The following is a 17,670-nucleotide window of genomic DNA, read 5'->3' on the forward strand; positions in this document are numbered from 1 at the left end:
TAAACATCCGTTAAATCATATCACACGCAAATCATCAAAATCTAAACAGTATTTGTAGAATTTCAATAAAAGCCACATCACTGTTCATATCGGTAAATATTATTCCATCGTGTTTGGAAAAACTGCAAAATTGGAAAAATTGGAAATTGGGAAAAAAAATTGGAAAAACAATATCGCCTATTTTACTCCAGGGGGTCCCAGGATTACCCACCCAAAATATCGTTGCGATCGGTTCAGCCGTTTTTGCGGTACCTGGGAATGGACGGACAGACAGACAGACATTTGGTGAATTATAGTAAGATTAACCCGGCCATAGCACTTCCAAGCACGCGACCGCAGTGTTTTTTCAACTTGGGGACAAGTTCAAGATCTTCACGTTGAAAATTCTTAAAATTGATCACATCTATCATTTATCCCTAATAGTCCTTGAGCCAACCGGCCATTTTTTGAAGTGAATGCTCCGGCGGGGGGAGTAATTCTCATTATGATTTTCCATTAGACCAATGTCTCAAGTGTCAGAAAAGGTGTGATGGACATCTGAGAACGGTAGCTTAGTGCCCGGATGGACGCCATCTTTGAAACCACCCAGCTCGAAAATGCCCATTTGGTGGGGTACATTGTTGCACGTGTATCTGGACTTCTATACTAGCTATCGATGTGCGGTTGACGACTAAATATACGTCCGATGTGTACCGTCTAAATAAAAAATAATATGAAGCATTTTGTTTTAGATTAATTATTATAAAAATCAATTATCGAAAAAAAATCATATATTTTTCAATATTTTATTATTAGACTTGTACTTTTTTTAGTGAAACAACACTGGTATGATTTTCCAAATTATGCATTGTGCTACACCGTTTATCTGTCTATAAAAATAACTCAAAAACTAAAACATATCATCCACCACGAGTGTACACAAAAAATATATGAAAAGGCATGCACTTTCCACAAACCGAAACTATGTCAGTTGGAATTTCCCGCCGATAATCAACCCACAGAACCCAGTGCCGAAAGTGACGTCAGTCTATTCTATATCTATATTCTATATTCTATATCTCAGTCTGAGATTTGTTGCGGTGACCTGATTAATTTCTGAGGGGGGGGGGGGGGGGGGTGGGTGGCTTAAGAACTAAAAGTGAACATGTTAGATGGCGCCACATACAACTCTATTATAGAGTTGTATTGTGGCGCCATCTAACATGTTCACTGACTTGGATGAGTATGTCTATGTAAGCTGGCGAGCTTTTCGGATATCGGAGTAATCTAACGTCAGTCTTTTTGTTCTTTCAGCTGAGATGGCCGGTGTCGAGGCGAAACGGGCGAAGATTGAACCTGAGTCCGGAACGTGCATCCTGTGCAGCAAGAAGTCTCCACTCTCTGAACTAAGCAAGGCAGCGGGCAACAGTTCTTGGAAGACATTGTGTGACGCAGCCGCAGTTAGAAACTTTTATCCAATTCTAAAGCTAGTCCAAGAAGGCGCAGTTGAACTTCCTAATATTCCAATATTATACCATAGGGCTTGTAGATCAGACTTCACTCACAAAAACCACCTAGCTACTTTGACCAATGCAGCTAGAAGTTCTTCAGTTGATACTGGCGATGCGGTGCGACGGCGATCATCACGGGAAGAGACAGGATCAACTTCAATGGTCTACGATGATAAATGCATTTTTTGCCAGCGTGCTTCAAAATTCATAAAAGGCAGTCGTACCCGTGAAACAGTTGTCTTGGCTGTTGAACTTCGAGCAGATAAGACAATAAGAGATGCTGCGACAGCTCGCAATGATGAGAGAGTTTTGGCATTGACTACACGAGATATGGTTGCAGCTGAGGCTCACTACCACTTCTCCTGCTATAGAAACTACACACGGCCCCAAAAACCTCAAGTAGAAACTGACATTGAAGATAATATCGAGAAAAAAGAAATGATACGATGTATATTCAATTTCATTCGCACTGACTTGTTCTTGAACCCGAGGATTGTTCCAATAGTTGATGTTGCAACAGATATCCTGTCTTCAGATACATTTTCAGTTGATGTTCGTGACTCCATCAAGAAGAATCTGCAGCGCACATTACAAAGAGAGTTTGGAGAATCGCTCATCTTCTTCAATGTGAAACACCGTGTATACTTGATGCCCGATAATCTGACAAAGCGAGAGATTGCTGCAGAGTGCGTAAACCTGAAAGCAGAAGTGAAAGCATTTGAACGAACGGACGGTGAAAGTAACATTGTGCGTGCAGCTACTTCACTGCGACACCAGATCAAAGATGCTCATTACAATGAACGTTGGCCGCCTCAGCCAGCAGAACTCACTTCAGATTACGTGAAGATACCAGATTCTCTTCGTGTATTTCTGCATACTTTGATTTGCGGGAGTGGGGGTAGCTCTGCGCGTGCCGACACACTGGTATGGTCGATGGCTCAAGATATCATCAATGCTGTACACCGGGGTACCATCAGAACATCGAAGCATGTCCTACTTCCGTGGGTCATGAAAACGCTCACCGGTAATACAGAGGTCATCAGAATATTGAATCGACTCGGGCACGGATGTTCGTACACAGTTCTGGAAGAAATCGAGACAGCGCTATGCATAGACAAATTAGCAAGTGTGGAGAAAGATACAGTACCACTTCCGTCACATGTGCACCCTTCGGTCCCGACTGTATTAGCATTCGATAACATCGACAGGCTAGAGGAATCGCTGAGTGGTGGCGGAACATCGCATCGCGTCAACGGTATCATCGTCCAACCGAAGTCGCAGTTGTGTTTGCCGCCCCAACCTCCATCGGCAGTATCCAAAGCAGATAAGAAGCGATCTATCCCGTCATCCAGCGATTTAGTTCCAATATACAGCGGTGGGAAACGAGAGGGCCCACCTGCAATCAAGCCTGCAGATCTTTCTGACACTCTTGCAGGCGCAACATCCCTTGCGCAGCGCCGAAATCACGTATGGATTATGACTCGCATGCTGGAACCATGCGACCAGACAATCAGTTCGTGGACTGGTTTCAACATCATGACTAGAGATCGTGTTCAGGTGACGGAAGATGTAGTTGGCTACCTGCCGACTATAAACGCACCTGCCACAGATATGGCAACAGTGCAAGAAATCTTCAGAGAAGCTCTGAACATCATGTCATCACTTCAGCTTGAGCGTATACCGGTGGTGCTAGACCAGGCACTATTTGCTAAGGCGACCGAAATAGCATGGAAAGATGTCGATCGATATGGAAGAATCGTGCTCATGATGGGGAACTTCCATACCATCTGTAACTTCATGTCGAGCATTGGGAAAATATTTGGAGATGCAGGCCTTCGGGATGTAGCTGTTGAGTCAGGAGTAATCGCTGAAGGTTCCATCAACAGGGTTCTGGAAGGCAAGCAATACAACCGTGCTGTGCGACTCCACAAGTTGATGTACGAGGCACTAATGCGCATCATTTGGAAGGGCTTCCAGGTGTGGATAGAAAGCAATCATCCTGACAAGGAACCCCAGATTTGAAGCACTGACCTCAAAATTCGCAGCATCAAGGAGGATGTTTGCCACGAGACTCTCGCCGCATCCTTGCTGCAGCGCTTCACGCTGGTCAAGGCAGTGAGCGCATCGATGTTGTCTTTGACACATACACAGAAGAATCCATCAAAGCAGCTGAGTGTGTGAACCGCGGTTCAAATGAAGGCATCAGTTTCAGCGAGATCAGACCCGCACACAAAATCATGAACTGGCGGTGTCTCCTTGCTTGCAGCCAGACAAAGGAGAAACTGGTTGTGTTTCTGGCGGAGTCGTGGAAACATGAAACAAATCGCGAAAAGCTAGGCAACAGAACACTGTATGTCACCTGTGGTGAAAAATGTCTGGTACTGACCAGGTGGAAGTTGGTGCAAGCACTCGAATGTAGCCACGAGGAAGCAGACACGCGTATGTTTCTCCACGCAAAGCACGCCGCTACCCACTACAAGGCGATCATCTTAGTGGCAGATGACACCGACGTTCTGATCATCAGTCTTCATCTCAGCAGAACCATCGATAGTCAGCTCTTCATCAGATGAGGAACAAAGGTTCGAGTCAGAATGATCGACGTTGGAAAGTTGGCTGCGGTATTGGGGTCTGGAGTTTGCAGTGCATTGCCAGGGCTTCATGCATGGAGCGGGTGTGACACTGTGAGTGCTCTGGCTAGCCAAGGAAAGATAAAGGCTTTGAAGCTTGTGCAAGCGAATGAGCTGTATCTTCAAGCATTCACAGATCTGGGATCTTCGTGGAATGTACCAACAGACGTCTTCAATAGCATTCAGGCCTTCACGTGTCAGCTGTACGCCAAGAACACGAAGATCGTCGGTGTTAATTCGCTCCGTTATCACATGTTCTGTGCAAAGAAGGGCCAGATCGAATCTGGACAATTGCCGCCTTGTGAAGACTCCTTGATGCAGCATACGCTTAGGGCCAACTATCAGGCGGCTATCTGGCGACGCAGCCTTGAAAACCTACCAGACGTCCCAACACCATCAGCAGGACATGGTTGGGAACTCGATGATGGCGGTTCGCTCACAATCCGATGGATGGCGGGTCTACCAGCTCCAGATGTCGTCTTGAATCTCATCTCATGCACATGCAGAAGGACGTGTCGACCGTCAGATTGCTCCTGCATACTGAATGGGTTGAAGTGCACTGTTGTGTGTAAGCTGCAGGGATGCTCCAACATGGTGCAGGATGATGCTATCGTGGCTCAGGATGCCAATGACTCTGATGGCGACTCTGATGATTAACTTTGTGTGCACTGTATATTGTATAGCATATGTTGTTCTCTATTATAATGCAGGCCAAATTGCCTGAAAATCTTTATAGACAGATAAACGGTTTAGCAAAATGTATAATTTGGAAGATCATACCGGTGTTATTTGACTAAAACATGACATGTTCAATGATACCTCCGCTTGCTTATTAGGAATATACATCGTATGGTGTTAAAATCAGCTCCATACGTCTTTCCAAACTCTAGTAATGAATAATTAATATAATTGGCGGCCATTTTGAAATCCAAGATGGCCACCAAAGTGCAGATTTCCTATGTAACAATTTCCGCCTGCTTATTAGATATCGTATGGTGTTAAAATCCTCTCCGTACGACATTCCTAACTTGCGTTATCGTCAGAATAGATAATGCCAGCGGCGGCCTAAGTCATTTTATGCCTCTTTACATTTATTTGTTGTAAACTCGTGGTGGATGATATGTTTTAGTTTTTGAGTTATTTTTATAGACAGATAAACGGTGTAGCACAATGCATAATTTGGAAAATCATACCAGTGTTGTTTCACTAAAAAAAGTACAAGTCTAATAATAAAATATTGAAAAATATATGATTTTTTTTCGATAATTGATTTTTATAATAATTAATCTAAAACAAAATGCTTCATATTATTTTTTATTTAGACGGTACACATCGGACGTATATTTAGTCGTCAACCGCACATCGATAGCTAGTATAGAAGTCCAGATACACGTGCAACAATGTACCCCACCAAATGGGCATTTTCGAGCTGGGTGGTTTCAAAGATGGCGTCCATCCGGGCACTAAGCTACCGTTCTCAGATGTCCATCACACCTTTTCTGACACTTGAGACATTGGTCTAATGGAAAATCATAATGAGAATTACTCCCCCCGCCGGAGCATTACTTTTGGTCTGGCTCAAGGACTATAAAGGGCCTGGGTTTATTTGAATAATTCCACCTCAAATCTGGTTTTCTTGGATTTCCACCTAAGATCTCTGCTGGTGCGATGAAATCCTATTATATAAAACAAGACAATGATATGTATGTATGCATGGATGTATTAATGTGTGTGTGTACATCTGAAAATCGTAGGAAAAAAAACATGGCTGGGCCAATGGGCCATCCTCCAGCAGATTTGTGCATTACATGCCAGGCAGTGGTGTATCTAGACCTTGACATCAAAGGGGTGATATTCTGCCAATTTATACATCCCAGCAGGGAAACATATCACATGTTCATTTGGCCAGATGTAACCTTGTTGCTCTCAACGATGAACCCACCAAGGCTAGGGCAAAATAAAACCGTTATGGAATAAAAACATTAATTTTGTTGTCTATCCAAAAGTTATTTGGCTGAACAATCTAAAGATTATTATATGACACTGCTGTAGACTTGAGCGGAAGAATCGATTGCCCAGTTAGAATCAATTCCCTTCATTAGAACCGGGAATCGAATCCCAAGTTATATGGAGTAGATTACCTGCCTGTAGCGGTTCCAATCCCCCGGAGTCAGTTACCCGCCTGTAGCGGTTCCAATCCCCCGGAGTCAGTTACCAGCCTGTAGCGGTTCCTATCCACCGGAGTCAGTTACCCGCCTGTAGCGGTTTCAATACTCCGGAGTCAGTTACCCGCCTGTAGCGGTTCCAATCCCCGGAGTCAGTTACCCACCTGTAGCGGTTCCAATTCCCCGGAGTCAGTTAACCGCCTGTAGCAGTTTCAATACTCCAGAGTCAGTTACCCGCCTGTAGCGGTTCCAATCCCCTGGAGTCAGTTACCCACCTGTAGCGGTTCCAATACCCGGAGTCAGTTACCCGCCTGTAGCGGTTCCAATCCCCCGGAGTCAGTTACCCGCCTGTAGCAGTTCCAATCCCCCGGAGTCAGTTACCTGCCTGTAGTGGTTCCAATCCCCCGGAGTCAGTTACCTGCCTGTAGCGGTTCCAATCCCCCGGAGTCAGTTACCCGCCTGTAGCAGTTCCAATCCCCCGGAGTCAGTTACCCGCCTGTAGTGGTTCCAATCCCCCGGAGTCAGTTACCCACCTGTAGCGGTTCCTATCCCCTGGAGTCAGTTACCCGCCTGTAGCGGTTCCAATCCCCCGGAGTCTGTTACCCGCCTGTAGCGGTTCCAATCCCCCGGAGTCAGTTACCCACCTGTAGCGGTTCCTATCCCCTGGAGTCAGTTACCCGCCTGTAGCGGTTCCAATCCCCCGGAGTCAGTTACCCGCCTGTAGCTGTTTCAATCCCCCGGAGTCAGTTACCCGCCTGTAGCTGTTTCAATCCTCCAGAGTCGATTCTTACTCGGCCTTATCTTTTATCTATTCGTTGACGTCATTTATTACGCTCGCTGTGCTCCGACACCCAGGACCCGCATCAAACCTCAGGCCCAAGTTTCATTGGATGAACACCCCAGGTCCAAATAGAAAAAAAACAAGGGAAAAATGACCACAGTGTGGTCACCAGCTGCGACATGTAGAATCATGAGGATATCCGTTGCAATATGCGCTGCCAAATTCGACCAGTCATTAAATTATACACATGCACTGGCGTCTTTTTGTCTTTCAGCTAAATTGATTCTGGTTTCTTCAAACAAATCGCGATTTTAGTCCGCTATGTTCTTACCTCATACCAACGCACTTCCGAGTGTATGCGCATGCGCAATTCAATAATTACACCTCATTTGTGTCAGGTTCTGTGAAACGAGATTGATATGAAAACATTCATGTTGTCGTTGTTGCTAAATTTATTCTGGTTTCTTCAAACAAATCGCAATTTTAGTCCGCGATGTTCTTACCTAATACCAACGCACGTCCGAGTGTATGCGCATGCGCTATTCAAAAAGGCACCCCAACAACAAGAACAACAACGCGGTCCTCTCATAGAGCTGCTCGTCGCAGCTAAAAACATCATTGCTTGATTTCACTAAATAGGTTCATGATTTCACGATCAAAATATAAAGAAGGCCTGAATGGATATACTTTAATCTGAATCGATAAACACCAGATGTGGGAGGCCATTAACACCGAACTTAATTAATGGCTGGTAGAATAGAACATTAGTGGTAATTAACTCAGGAGTATTTAGCAGCTTTTAGCATCAAACATTCTCCTGCCTGGCAGACATCCATCTGATTACAGTAACACAACTGCAAGTTTTTGTACCAGGTTAAGTTGTACAAAAATGCCTCACTAAAAAGTACCATGGGAGTAATTTAGATATAAATCGTGGTCATGATGCTTCACATTGCACCCCATCCGGATGAAATGGGTTAAACGAATTAGCATATCGAAATATCCCCTCAATGCCCTATACAGGGGCATGTTTCTGACGACGAAAACACGGAAAACATAGTATGGGTCGTTACAAAAATACGGATTTCCGTACACATATTATCGAAGTTGTATCAAAGTTTATAAAATAGTACACATAGTAGGAAGAGTTTCACCCATGTAACTAACTATTCCTTATCTGGGCCCATCAAACACACCACCACAACAGAGAGGAACAGCAGGTGGGGCGAGACAATAGTGTTCTGGCAAACCTAGCAGAGTTGATTGAGATGGCAAGAGCCAATTTTCCGGGTGGGAAAAATCACGGATTGTGTCAGTCAAATGGAATCACAGAAGTCCTTTGTGGAAGTGCTATGGCTGGTGAGAGAAGTACCAACAGCCGTAACGCGCACCTTAACACCCATGTAACACATGACACACCAGAGGCAGACAATATTTACATACTCTCGCACGGTGGTGCATTACAGCAAAGAGGTTGAATACCCATAGACTCAAGACATTTCAGATTTTCATTTTTAATTATGTAAAAATTTCTATTAAAAAAAAAAACCCCTGATATTATGGGGTAGTACATGTAGATCGGTCACAAAGATTTTTAAGTTTAATCCATTTTTAATTCAAGCTGTAACAACAAAATGTGAAAAAGTCAAGGTGTGAATACTTTCTGAAGATACTGTACAAGGTCATATCTACAAGAGTGCGATTACTACAGCAGTGAAAAAGCATTAGGAGCAAAACACATCTCTCCAATCTCCATGGATATTCTGAGTAAAACTCAAGTAGCCTTTTCCATCCTGGAATGCTTGCAGAAAGCCACATTATTCATGGCTCATTTTGAAAAAATTAATGGAAACAACAAAACTGATATATTGACTAGGACTACTTTAAAAGGCCCAATTCATCGTAACTGATGTGGAGATGGCTGCAGTACACTTTGTTCCACTAAAGTTGCTTTGGTAGGAATTAGAAATTTAGCCAGTGTGCCACTGATAACTCACCCACTCTTTGCAACAGATGTTGGCATCCTTAATAACCACGAGGTAATGTGAACAGACATGTGCCCAGCTTCCCATCCATCCAATAGAAAGCACACTTTCTGATGCCAGGCACAGCCACAGAAGCACCAATCCAATATTTTACAGTCAGCTAAAAATATGACTGAGACTAGAAAGCTCAAAGGTATAAAGTGTGCTACCTCTGCACCATCCAGTTGGACACTGATACCCCGATACCGATACGAAAACTGCATTATTACAAAATAGGGAGGTGAGACAACTCACTCACTAACCCTGGTGTTGGCTTAGCGGTTAGGGTGCCGGCTTGGGATCCTAGGGTCCTGGGTTCGAATCCCGGTCGATCGCTGAATTAACGCCAGGGGGGTTGACTCAGCCTGTCATTCTTCCGAGGTCGGCAAATTGAGTACCAGCTTGCTGGGATGAATGATCCCGGTGTGTACCCCAGTCTACAATAGGTACACCTTATCCCTGCACATCGAAGAGGCGACTAAGGGTTGGCGTCAGGAAGGGCATCTGGCCATAAAAACATTGCCTCAAACAGGGAACCATGATTGTCATGGGGCCTGCCAGGCTAACCCCCGCTCTGGTGGGGAAAATGGCCTTAAAACGATCATTCATTCATTCAGACAACTCAGTTGCTCTGGTTGCCACATTTTATCCATGTGAAAGACTACAAATGAACAAAGATAAAAATTATTATGCAGGAGCTAAAAAGTCTTGTCAAAAGGTTTGTGGAATGAATATTGTTATGTTTGTGGGGGTAGTGATATGTAGAGTCAGGTAGATTCATATAGGTAGGTGCTCCGGATGTACGGGTAAGAACTATTACCTGTAATAAGCTCCGTTTAGCCGAATGTCGGAGTAAGGTGTATCTTCGTCCCTGTCATGAAGGGGCGGGGCATGTTAACTAGATTAGGGCATAAGGATAAATTATCCCTTGCAAGTTGTACCCTATGTGATCTATCCTTTGTCCTTTATGGCACCACAATAGACACTAGTGAGGAAATGCCATTAATTGCACTAAACAATAACCATAAAACCAACTGAAAGCCAGTTCTGAACACTGCCGATAGGCACCACCGGCGACATCGCCTCACATAGCTCGAGCAGGCCAAAAACATGCCCCGGGGACTCGTTATTGGCTGGGGCAGAGCAAGAAGCGACTCGCTATTAGGCGGGAGTCGCCAAACTGGAAGGCCAGGTTAAGGAAGGACTCATGATTGGCCAGGGCAGAGCAAGAAACTACCCGCTGATTGGTGGAAGGAAAGCCGATGAGGAAGCAGAGCACATATTGGCGAAGACCACCGAGGATGTCAGAGGTGGGTAGAAGCGGCACGCTGATTGGTGGAGAAGCGCTGATGACGTCACGAGCCGACGTTAAAAGCACTCAAGGACCGACATTTTTTTCTCTCTTCTTCTTGCCCTCTGTCCTTGCTCGCTGACCCTGGAATCTTGCTTTTTGCCCTTCACGCCTGCATTTTGCCCTTCCTCGCCTCTCGCATCTTCCTCTTGTCCCTCCCTCTCGCTCACCCCTGGCCGTCGACACTCTGACTGAAACAATCCTTTGGCGTGCGAGGAGAATGGAGGCCTGACTTTGTACGTGTGTGCCAAATGATGAGTGGTTTCCCGCCAACACCGGAGCTGCATCGGGACTGCGCGCTGGGCCTGGACGATTGCTGATGACGTACCGATCGAGTTGAGCTAAGTGCATGATAAATCACACCATTATTTTCCAACGTTCTTTTCTTCCTGTGTCTGTGTTATAAGTCTGGTGTGGGAGCGCTGCATTTAGGAATCTGATTTACCGTTGCGTTTCTTGTTACCGGCATTCCGTTTTAATAAACATGTTTATTTTTGTACATTTTAAATCTGGGTTTTCGTGTGTTTATTTTCTGCAGGTTTGAGAACTGACTGGCGGGATCGATCAGGTAAGCGGTTCATCTTCCTCCCCTTTCTTGCCCCGCAAAGATAAAATCTGCGTTTCGGCATTGCCTTTGGAGTTTAAAAGCTCCCTATTGGCTATTCATGATTTCCCCGGTATTAACCAAGGGGAATCACGTGACAATATTAATATGCAGCCTATTTTAATTAATTAATTATTTTTTATATAAACAGGAATCAAATTCCTGCGAGGGGCTAAGTGTGAAAAAATTCTGACTCAATGCGGGGCTCGAACCACCGACCTCCGTTGATAACGCGTCAACAGCTTGCTGCGCTATTGAGCCAGCCGCAATCTCCTCAGACTTTTTCCACACTTAACACTGTGAGCTTTATCATGGCCAATGTCTTACATGCCTGCTCGGCAGACCCCGAATGTTAGCGTAAGTTTATGTTTGCGTGAATAAGTAGAAATGCATTGAAGATTAATTAATCTACAATTTTATAAACAGGAATCATAATTCCTGCGAGGGGCTAAGTGTGAAAAAATTCTGACTCAATGCGGGGCTCGAACCACAGACCTCCATTGATAACGCGTCAACAGCCCACTGCGCTATTGAGCCAGCTGCAATATCCTCAGAACTTTTCCACACTTAACACTGCAAGCTTGAACATGGCCGATGTCTTACGTGCCTGCTAGGCAGACCCCGAATGTTATATATATATATATATATATATATATATATATTGTTACGGACCGCGGATAAGATGTTGTTTTGCCGAGCGGATGGCACCGCGGCCCGAACAGTTACCCCGACTAACCCGATTCCCGAACGTTGGCCGGATCGCGCCACAGATATTCAATATGGAAAAGACAAAAGCGACACGGATGTGAAGGAGAAGAAGACAGAAGTAGGGAATACGAATATAATTTATTTACTATTTACAACCAAAAGTAACCAAGGAAGAAGGAAAGATAAGAAAATAATTTACAGAAGATATTAGAGACACAGTGCAACGCTAGCTTACCTACAGTCTTAATTAACCCAGGGACAGAACAAACAAGGACAGACTCACGCGGGGAATGATGATAGGACTGGCAGGAGGTGAATGGCTGGAGGGAGAGGAAGGTCCACGGGTACTGCAGCATGATCGGCGCATTTAGCAGCCGCCGTTCCTTCGCGGCCCTGCTCAAAACTGCCATCAAGGCCCCAAGCTGCTGTGGCTGAAGCTGCTGTGGCTGCTGCTGCTGCTGCTGAAGCTGCCGCTGTTGCTGCTGTGGCTGCTGCTGCTGCTCTGTGTACATCGCGTGCTCTTTCCAGGACTCGTCTGACTCGTCTCGTACTCAGTCCAACCACACCTCTTGGTCCAACCACACTTTCGCTTCTTGCGCGCGCGCTTTTATAGCGCCTCAGGCGATCAAGCCGCCGGCCTTCAGGACATGCCCATCGGTCAGCTCGCCTCGGCCCTGATTGGTCGGCACGGCCCTCTGGCTCCGCCCTTGATGACGATGGGCGGGCACGCCCTTCTTCCCCGAGCTGAGCACATGCTTAATGGCGGCTTTGGGGCGAAATCAACAACCACAGCTGTAGCAAACCTGGCAAACTGCCCAGTGCAGTTGGCAATGGAGGCTTGGAGGGGATGTAGCTGGCAATTGAGTCTTGGCAATGGAAGTTTTGGGAGTGGGAATGGGGAATGAAGGGAATCTATCTTATTTCACTTGGTGCAATGGAGTGTCATTTTAATGGAAGACAAAGCCTTAACCTAATACACAGAATAAGGAAATAAACTACTGAACAGGGATATTATAGTGTCCTTCATGTATGCTTTATGGAACTAACTACGGGAACGCCCTTTGACCTTTATACAACCACAAACGGAGGGAGGAGGGGCGATATTTTCAACAACCTTTTACAACAACAATAAAATTAAAAAAACCATTCTCATATCCACAACTATATATATATATATATATATATATATATATATATATATATATATATATATATATATATATATATATAATTTAAGAAACAGGAAGTAAATTCCTGCGTGGGGCTAGTGTGAAAAAATTCTGACTCAACCCGGGACCCTCATCACTTACGCGGTGACAGCCCACTGAGCTATTGAGTCTCCGGGATATCCTCAGAGATGTCTCACACATAACACTGCGAGCTTTATAATGGCTGATGTCTTACGTGCCTGCTAGGCAGACCCCAGATGTGAGTGTAAGTATATATGCGTATGTACGTGTATGCAAGAATATGTGAATGTGCATTGGAGATTAACTCATCCACAATTTTTTAATAAACAGGAATTAAATTCCTGCATGGGGCTAGTGTGAAAAATTCTGACTCAACCCGGGACTCGAACCAGGGACCTTCATCACTTACGCGGTGACAGTCCAATGCGCTATTGAGCCAACGGAATTTCCTCAGAAAATTTCCACACTTAACACTGCAAACTTTATAATGGCCAATGTCTTACATGCCTACTAGGCAGACCCCGTATGTGAGCATAAGTATATATATGCATATGTACGTGTATGGCTGTATGCAAGTATATGTAGAAGTGCATTGGAGATTAACTCATCTGGCCAACACCAGGTATTATTTTAATATAGACAACTTCAAAAATGACTGCACAATATGCAATCTACCTGAGCATCCAAAAGGAAACAACAAAATCTAACAGAGTCAACACTTCTTTGTATATTGCAAGAGAAGAAGGTAAATAAATTGATCATTGCTGCTGCCATTTGAAGAAACAGAATGGCAAGTCATTGTATAAAATTGCACGATGATTAGCCTAATATAATGTTTTGTGCTTATAGAGGACAGTCATGAAAGGGAAGAAGGAAGCTACGGGAGTTTTTGTAAATCAAAGTAAGCTTCAAATGAATTTGTGGATTGGTAAGCAAAATTATGCACAATTTGTGTGACCATAATTCAAAGAAAAGGTACATTTTCAGAGTTAGTGTTTTACTAAGCAAAGAACAGTTGACAACATTGAATGAAAATGGAATTCTTATACTAAACATAGGGGCAATACCACTGACGCTCACCTATTGAGAATAAACAGTACACTGCACGGACAAAAGGTATTTTAAACCAATTTCAATGCTTGCTAGAAGACAGGGCAGCATGTAGAATCTTACTAACATAATCATAAGACTTTATCTATCTATAATTCCAGTAATCTCTGTGTGTTTGTTTGTTTGTACGTTTGTACGTTTGTTTGTCTGTGACCGCTGTTTCTCGACAACCACGGGTCCGATATACTTTAAACTTGCCAGGTATATTGCTGGGGACCCGAGGATGTGCCTTTTCAAGGTTTCATATTAATCGGACAATTACTTACCGAGCTATGTCCAAAAAACGATTCAACCAATCAGAGAGCAGCGAGCTATCGCGTGTGCCGAACGTGGCGGACACACTCTGCCTCGGATGGCACATTTGAGAGCGTATTCATTTATTTCACGTTTGCAAACTATGTTGGCGCTATGTTGGCGTTAAACTATGTTTTAAAACTAATAAAAACCCCGGGGGGATTGTCACTGTACTCGCAAGCCGTTCGCCGTTCGCTTTGGCGTTGCGAATGGACCAAAACATTTCATGCACCAAACCATTTCATGTAAAGCGTTCGCCGTTCGCTTTGGCGTTGCGAATGGACCAAAACATTTCATGAACCAAACCATTTCATGTAAATAGAGGGGGGGATATAATTTTAGATATAGATATAGTACGGGCATGCCCTAGTATAAACAAACAAAACAAGAAGACGTCATGCGTAGCACGATACTTGCAAAATCCGCCCCCTCCCCCCCCCCCCCCCAAGTTTTCCATTGATACAGCAAATTGTCCATTCCATGAAGATTAAAATTTACAATCTAAATCAAAGCTCGAGTCAACAGGATGAAAAGTGACGATTTTTCAGATGAAAAATGATGATTTTAGAAGTTTGACCTTGAGTTGACCTTTGTCCTTTTGACCTCATAAGTAGTTGGTTTCCCAATTCAGTGAGGCAATGCACAAATGCTGTTCTATTTTCAAGTGAATCGGATGAAAAATAATGGTTTTTCAGATGAAAAGTGATGATTTTGGAAGTTTGACCTCGAGTTGACCTTTGACCTTTTGACCTAAACAATAGTTGGTTTTCCTATTTATTGACAAAATGTGCAAATGCTGTTCTATTTTCAAGTCAATTGGATGAAAATTGACGGTTTTTCAGATGAAAAGTGATGATTTTGGAAGTTTGACCTAGAGTTGACCTTTGACCGTTTGACCTCAAATAGTTGGTTTTCCTATTTATTGACACAATGTGCAAATGCTGTTCAATTTCCAAGTCAATCGGATGAAAATTGACTGTTTTTCAGATGAAAAGTGCTGATTTTGGAAGTTTGACCTTGAGTTGACCTTTGACGTTTTGACCTCAAAAATAGTTCATTTCCCAACTTATTGACTCAATATACAAATATTATTCAATTTTCAAGTCAATCGGATTTAAAATGGCGATTTTAGGAATTTGACCTCCAGGTGACCTTTGACCTTTGACCCCAAAATCAATAGGCTTCTCAATTGGGACGACCTAGACAACTTGGTGAAGTTTCGTGACGATCGGTTTAGAATTGTGACATGTAGGCCAGTGACAAACAGACAAACAGACAAACAGACAGACAGAACCACAACGCAACCGACCAATATACTTGAAAAATCTTCGATTTTGCTAGTAAAAATACCTATTTTGGGGGGCAACCCCCCCACCCCCACCCTCCATCCCCCATAGACCACCTCAAACCCCGATTTTTTAAATTCCAGGAACAAACTTTGGTACAACACAGCTGATTAAGGTTGTGGTCAAGTTTCATCAGAATTGCATATGTAGTTTCTGAGAAGAAAGCAAATACCTATTTTGATGGGGGGAACCCCCTCCCACCCCCAACCCCCCCCCCCCCCAGCAGATCCTCAAAGGGGCAGATTTCTTTAATGTCTTGGACAAACGTAGGTACATCACGGGTGTTGATGGTTGTGGTGAAGTTTCATCGAAATAATTTGTGTAGTTTCAGAGAAAAAAGCAAATATCTATTTTGAGGGATGGGGGGGGGGGGGGTCAAACCTGGACCCACTTTGACCCTCCATAGTCCCCCAAAGAGGCAGATTATTTTTAATGCCGTGAACAAACTTTGGTACATCGAAGGCTGTGGTGAAGTTTCATCGAAATAGTATGTGTAGTTTCCAAGGAAAAAGCAAAAATCCTATTTGGCGGGGGGGGGGGGGGGGGGGGGTCAAACCTGGATCCACTTTGATTCCCGGTAGAGCCCCTGAGACCCCGATTTTTTTTAATGCTGTGTACAAACTTCAGTCACAATACAACAACTATCTTTTGTGCCAAATTTGGTCGCAATCCCATCAGCAGTTTCGGAAAAGTAGTTGCAAGTGTTTACGGACTGATGGACGGATTGACAACGCACCATCGCATAAGCTTCCCCTGAACTTCGTTCCAGGTGAGCTAAAAATGACAAAGTATGCTAAAATAATAATTCATTAAAGGAGACTTTCCTCCATGTATAATTGGTATATTTGCCGGACTCGGCGCAGCCGGAACTCTCGCAGGAGAAATATCAGGAGCAGTAAAAGCCACCAATAAAAGAAAGGCCAAACAACAAACCCCCCAAAACACTGAAAGGCACATCAAAGAATTGAAAAGGTCTGTCAGAGTTGTTGTTGTTGTATAGGCACGTACAGTTCTGTTGAACAAGCCCATGGCACGGAGACAGCCGATTGATCTTCCAGGAGCGACCCAGAGATTCCCCACACCTAGGATGGTGTACCCCCGCCTTCACAACGTCAGCGCCACAACAGGGTTAGAGAGAAAGAGAGAGAGGGAGAGAGAGAAGGAGAGAGAGAGTAGAGGGAAAGGGCCGGTCTATGTGGACCCATCGGCTCTCTGACCATGTCCACGCTGCCCTGACCAATCTGGGCAGCAGAGAAGAAATGGAGAAGATTTGGCTCCCGACTTGCATTGGGGGGGGGGGGGAGATGGGGGAGTGGTGGGGGTAAAACCACCATGACGAGGCGTCCCCGATAGTTGTCAGTCAGAGTTGTTCTATTTGCTGTTTTGGAGTCAGCCCTTTATATTTGTTGTTTAAGAGTTATTGTCGATTTTCTTTCCTCAGTTAGTCTTTAGGATAAACTATAAATGTTATATACTTAACTCTATAACACAAGCAAATGTTCAACTCAGAAATAGTCCTATTACTACATGAAAATCTCAAGAATAGATCACAAAATACCTTGAATACGTCCTTCTCCAAAAATTTAATTACAGCAATTTAGAAATTATTCATTGGTTTGGAAAAACCACATCAAATTTGGAATATCAAAAGATCTGTAAGATGCCAAAAAATAACAAAGGAGGTTTTTTGTGCACGAAAGACAAATAAGGAGAACACCCCAAAAAATACCAGTGTTTTTTTTAATGAATTTGAACAACAGCTGAGGGAACCCATCAAGAAGTTGGCATACTCTATGATTCAGCACAATCCACTAGCACTGTAGGAGAAGACAGCTGGTTTTAGATTTCATGTTTCAGAGCTTTAAACCCAGAACCTGATAGCTCATAGACGAGCATACATCCACTGAGCTATCCTGCTGCCTAGAGGGGAGACTTTCCAAAGTTTGCAAAATAATATGGAGCAAAATTAACAAATAATTT

At 44.0% G+C, this 17,670-nt stretch overlaps 1 long non-coding RNA gene across 1 annotated transcript in view; it reads right to left on the bottom strand.

The window, feature by feature from the left end:
• Positions 1-16,904, bottom strand: part of LOC137425114 (uncharacterized) — a 36,829-nt gene extending 19,925 nt beyond the window's left edge. Inside the window, exon 1 of the long non-coding RNA XR_010984058.2 lies at positions 16,699-16,904. This is a non-coding gene — a long non-coding RNA (uncharacterized LOC137425114). The remainder of the gene's footprint in view (positions 1-16,698) is intronic.
• Between the last annotated feature and the right edge of the window lie 766 nt (positions 16,905-17,670).

The sequence above is a fragment of the Myxine glutinosa genome, chromosome 4, assembly GCF_964187855.1.
Source record: "Myxine glutinosa chromosome 4, kmMyxGlut1.1, whole genome shotgun sequence".
NCBI lineage: Eukaryota > Metazoa > Chordata > Myxini > Myxiniformes > Myxinidae > Myxine > Myxine glutinosa.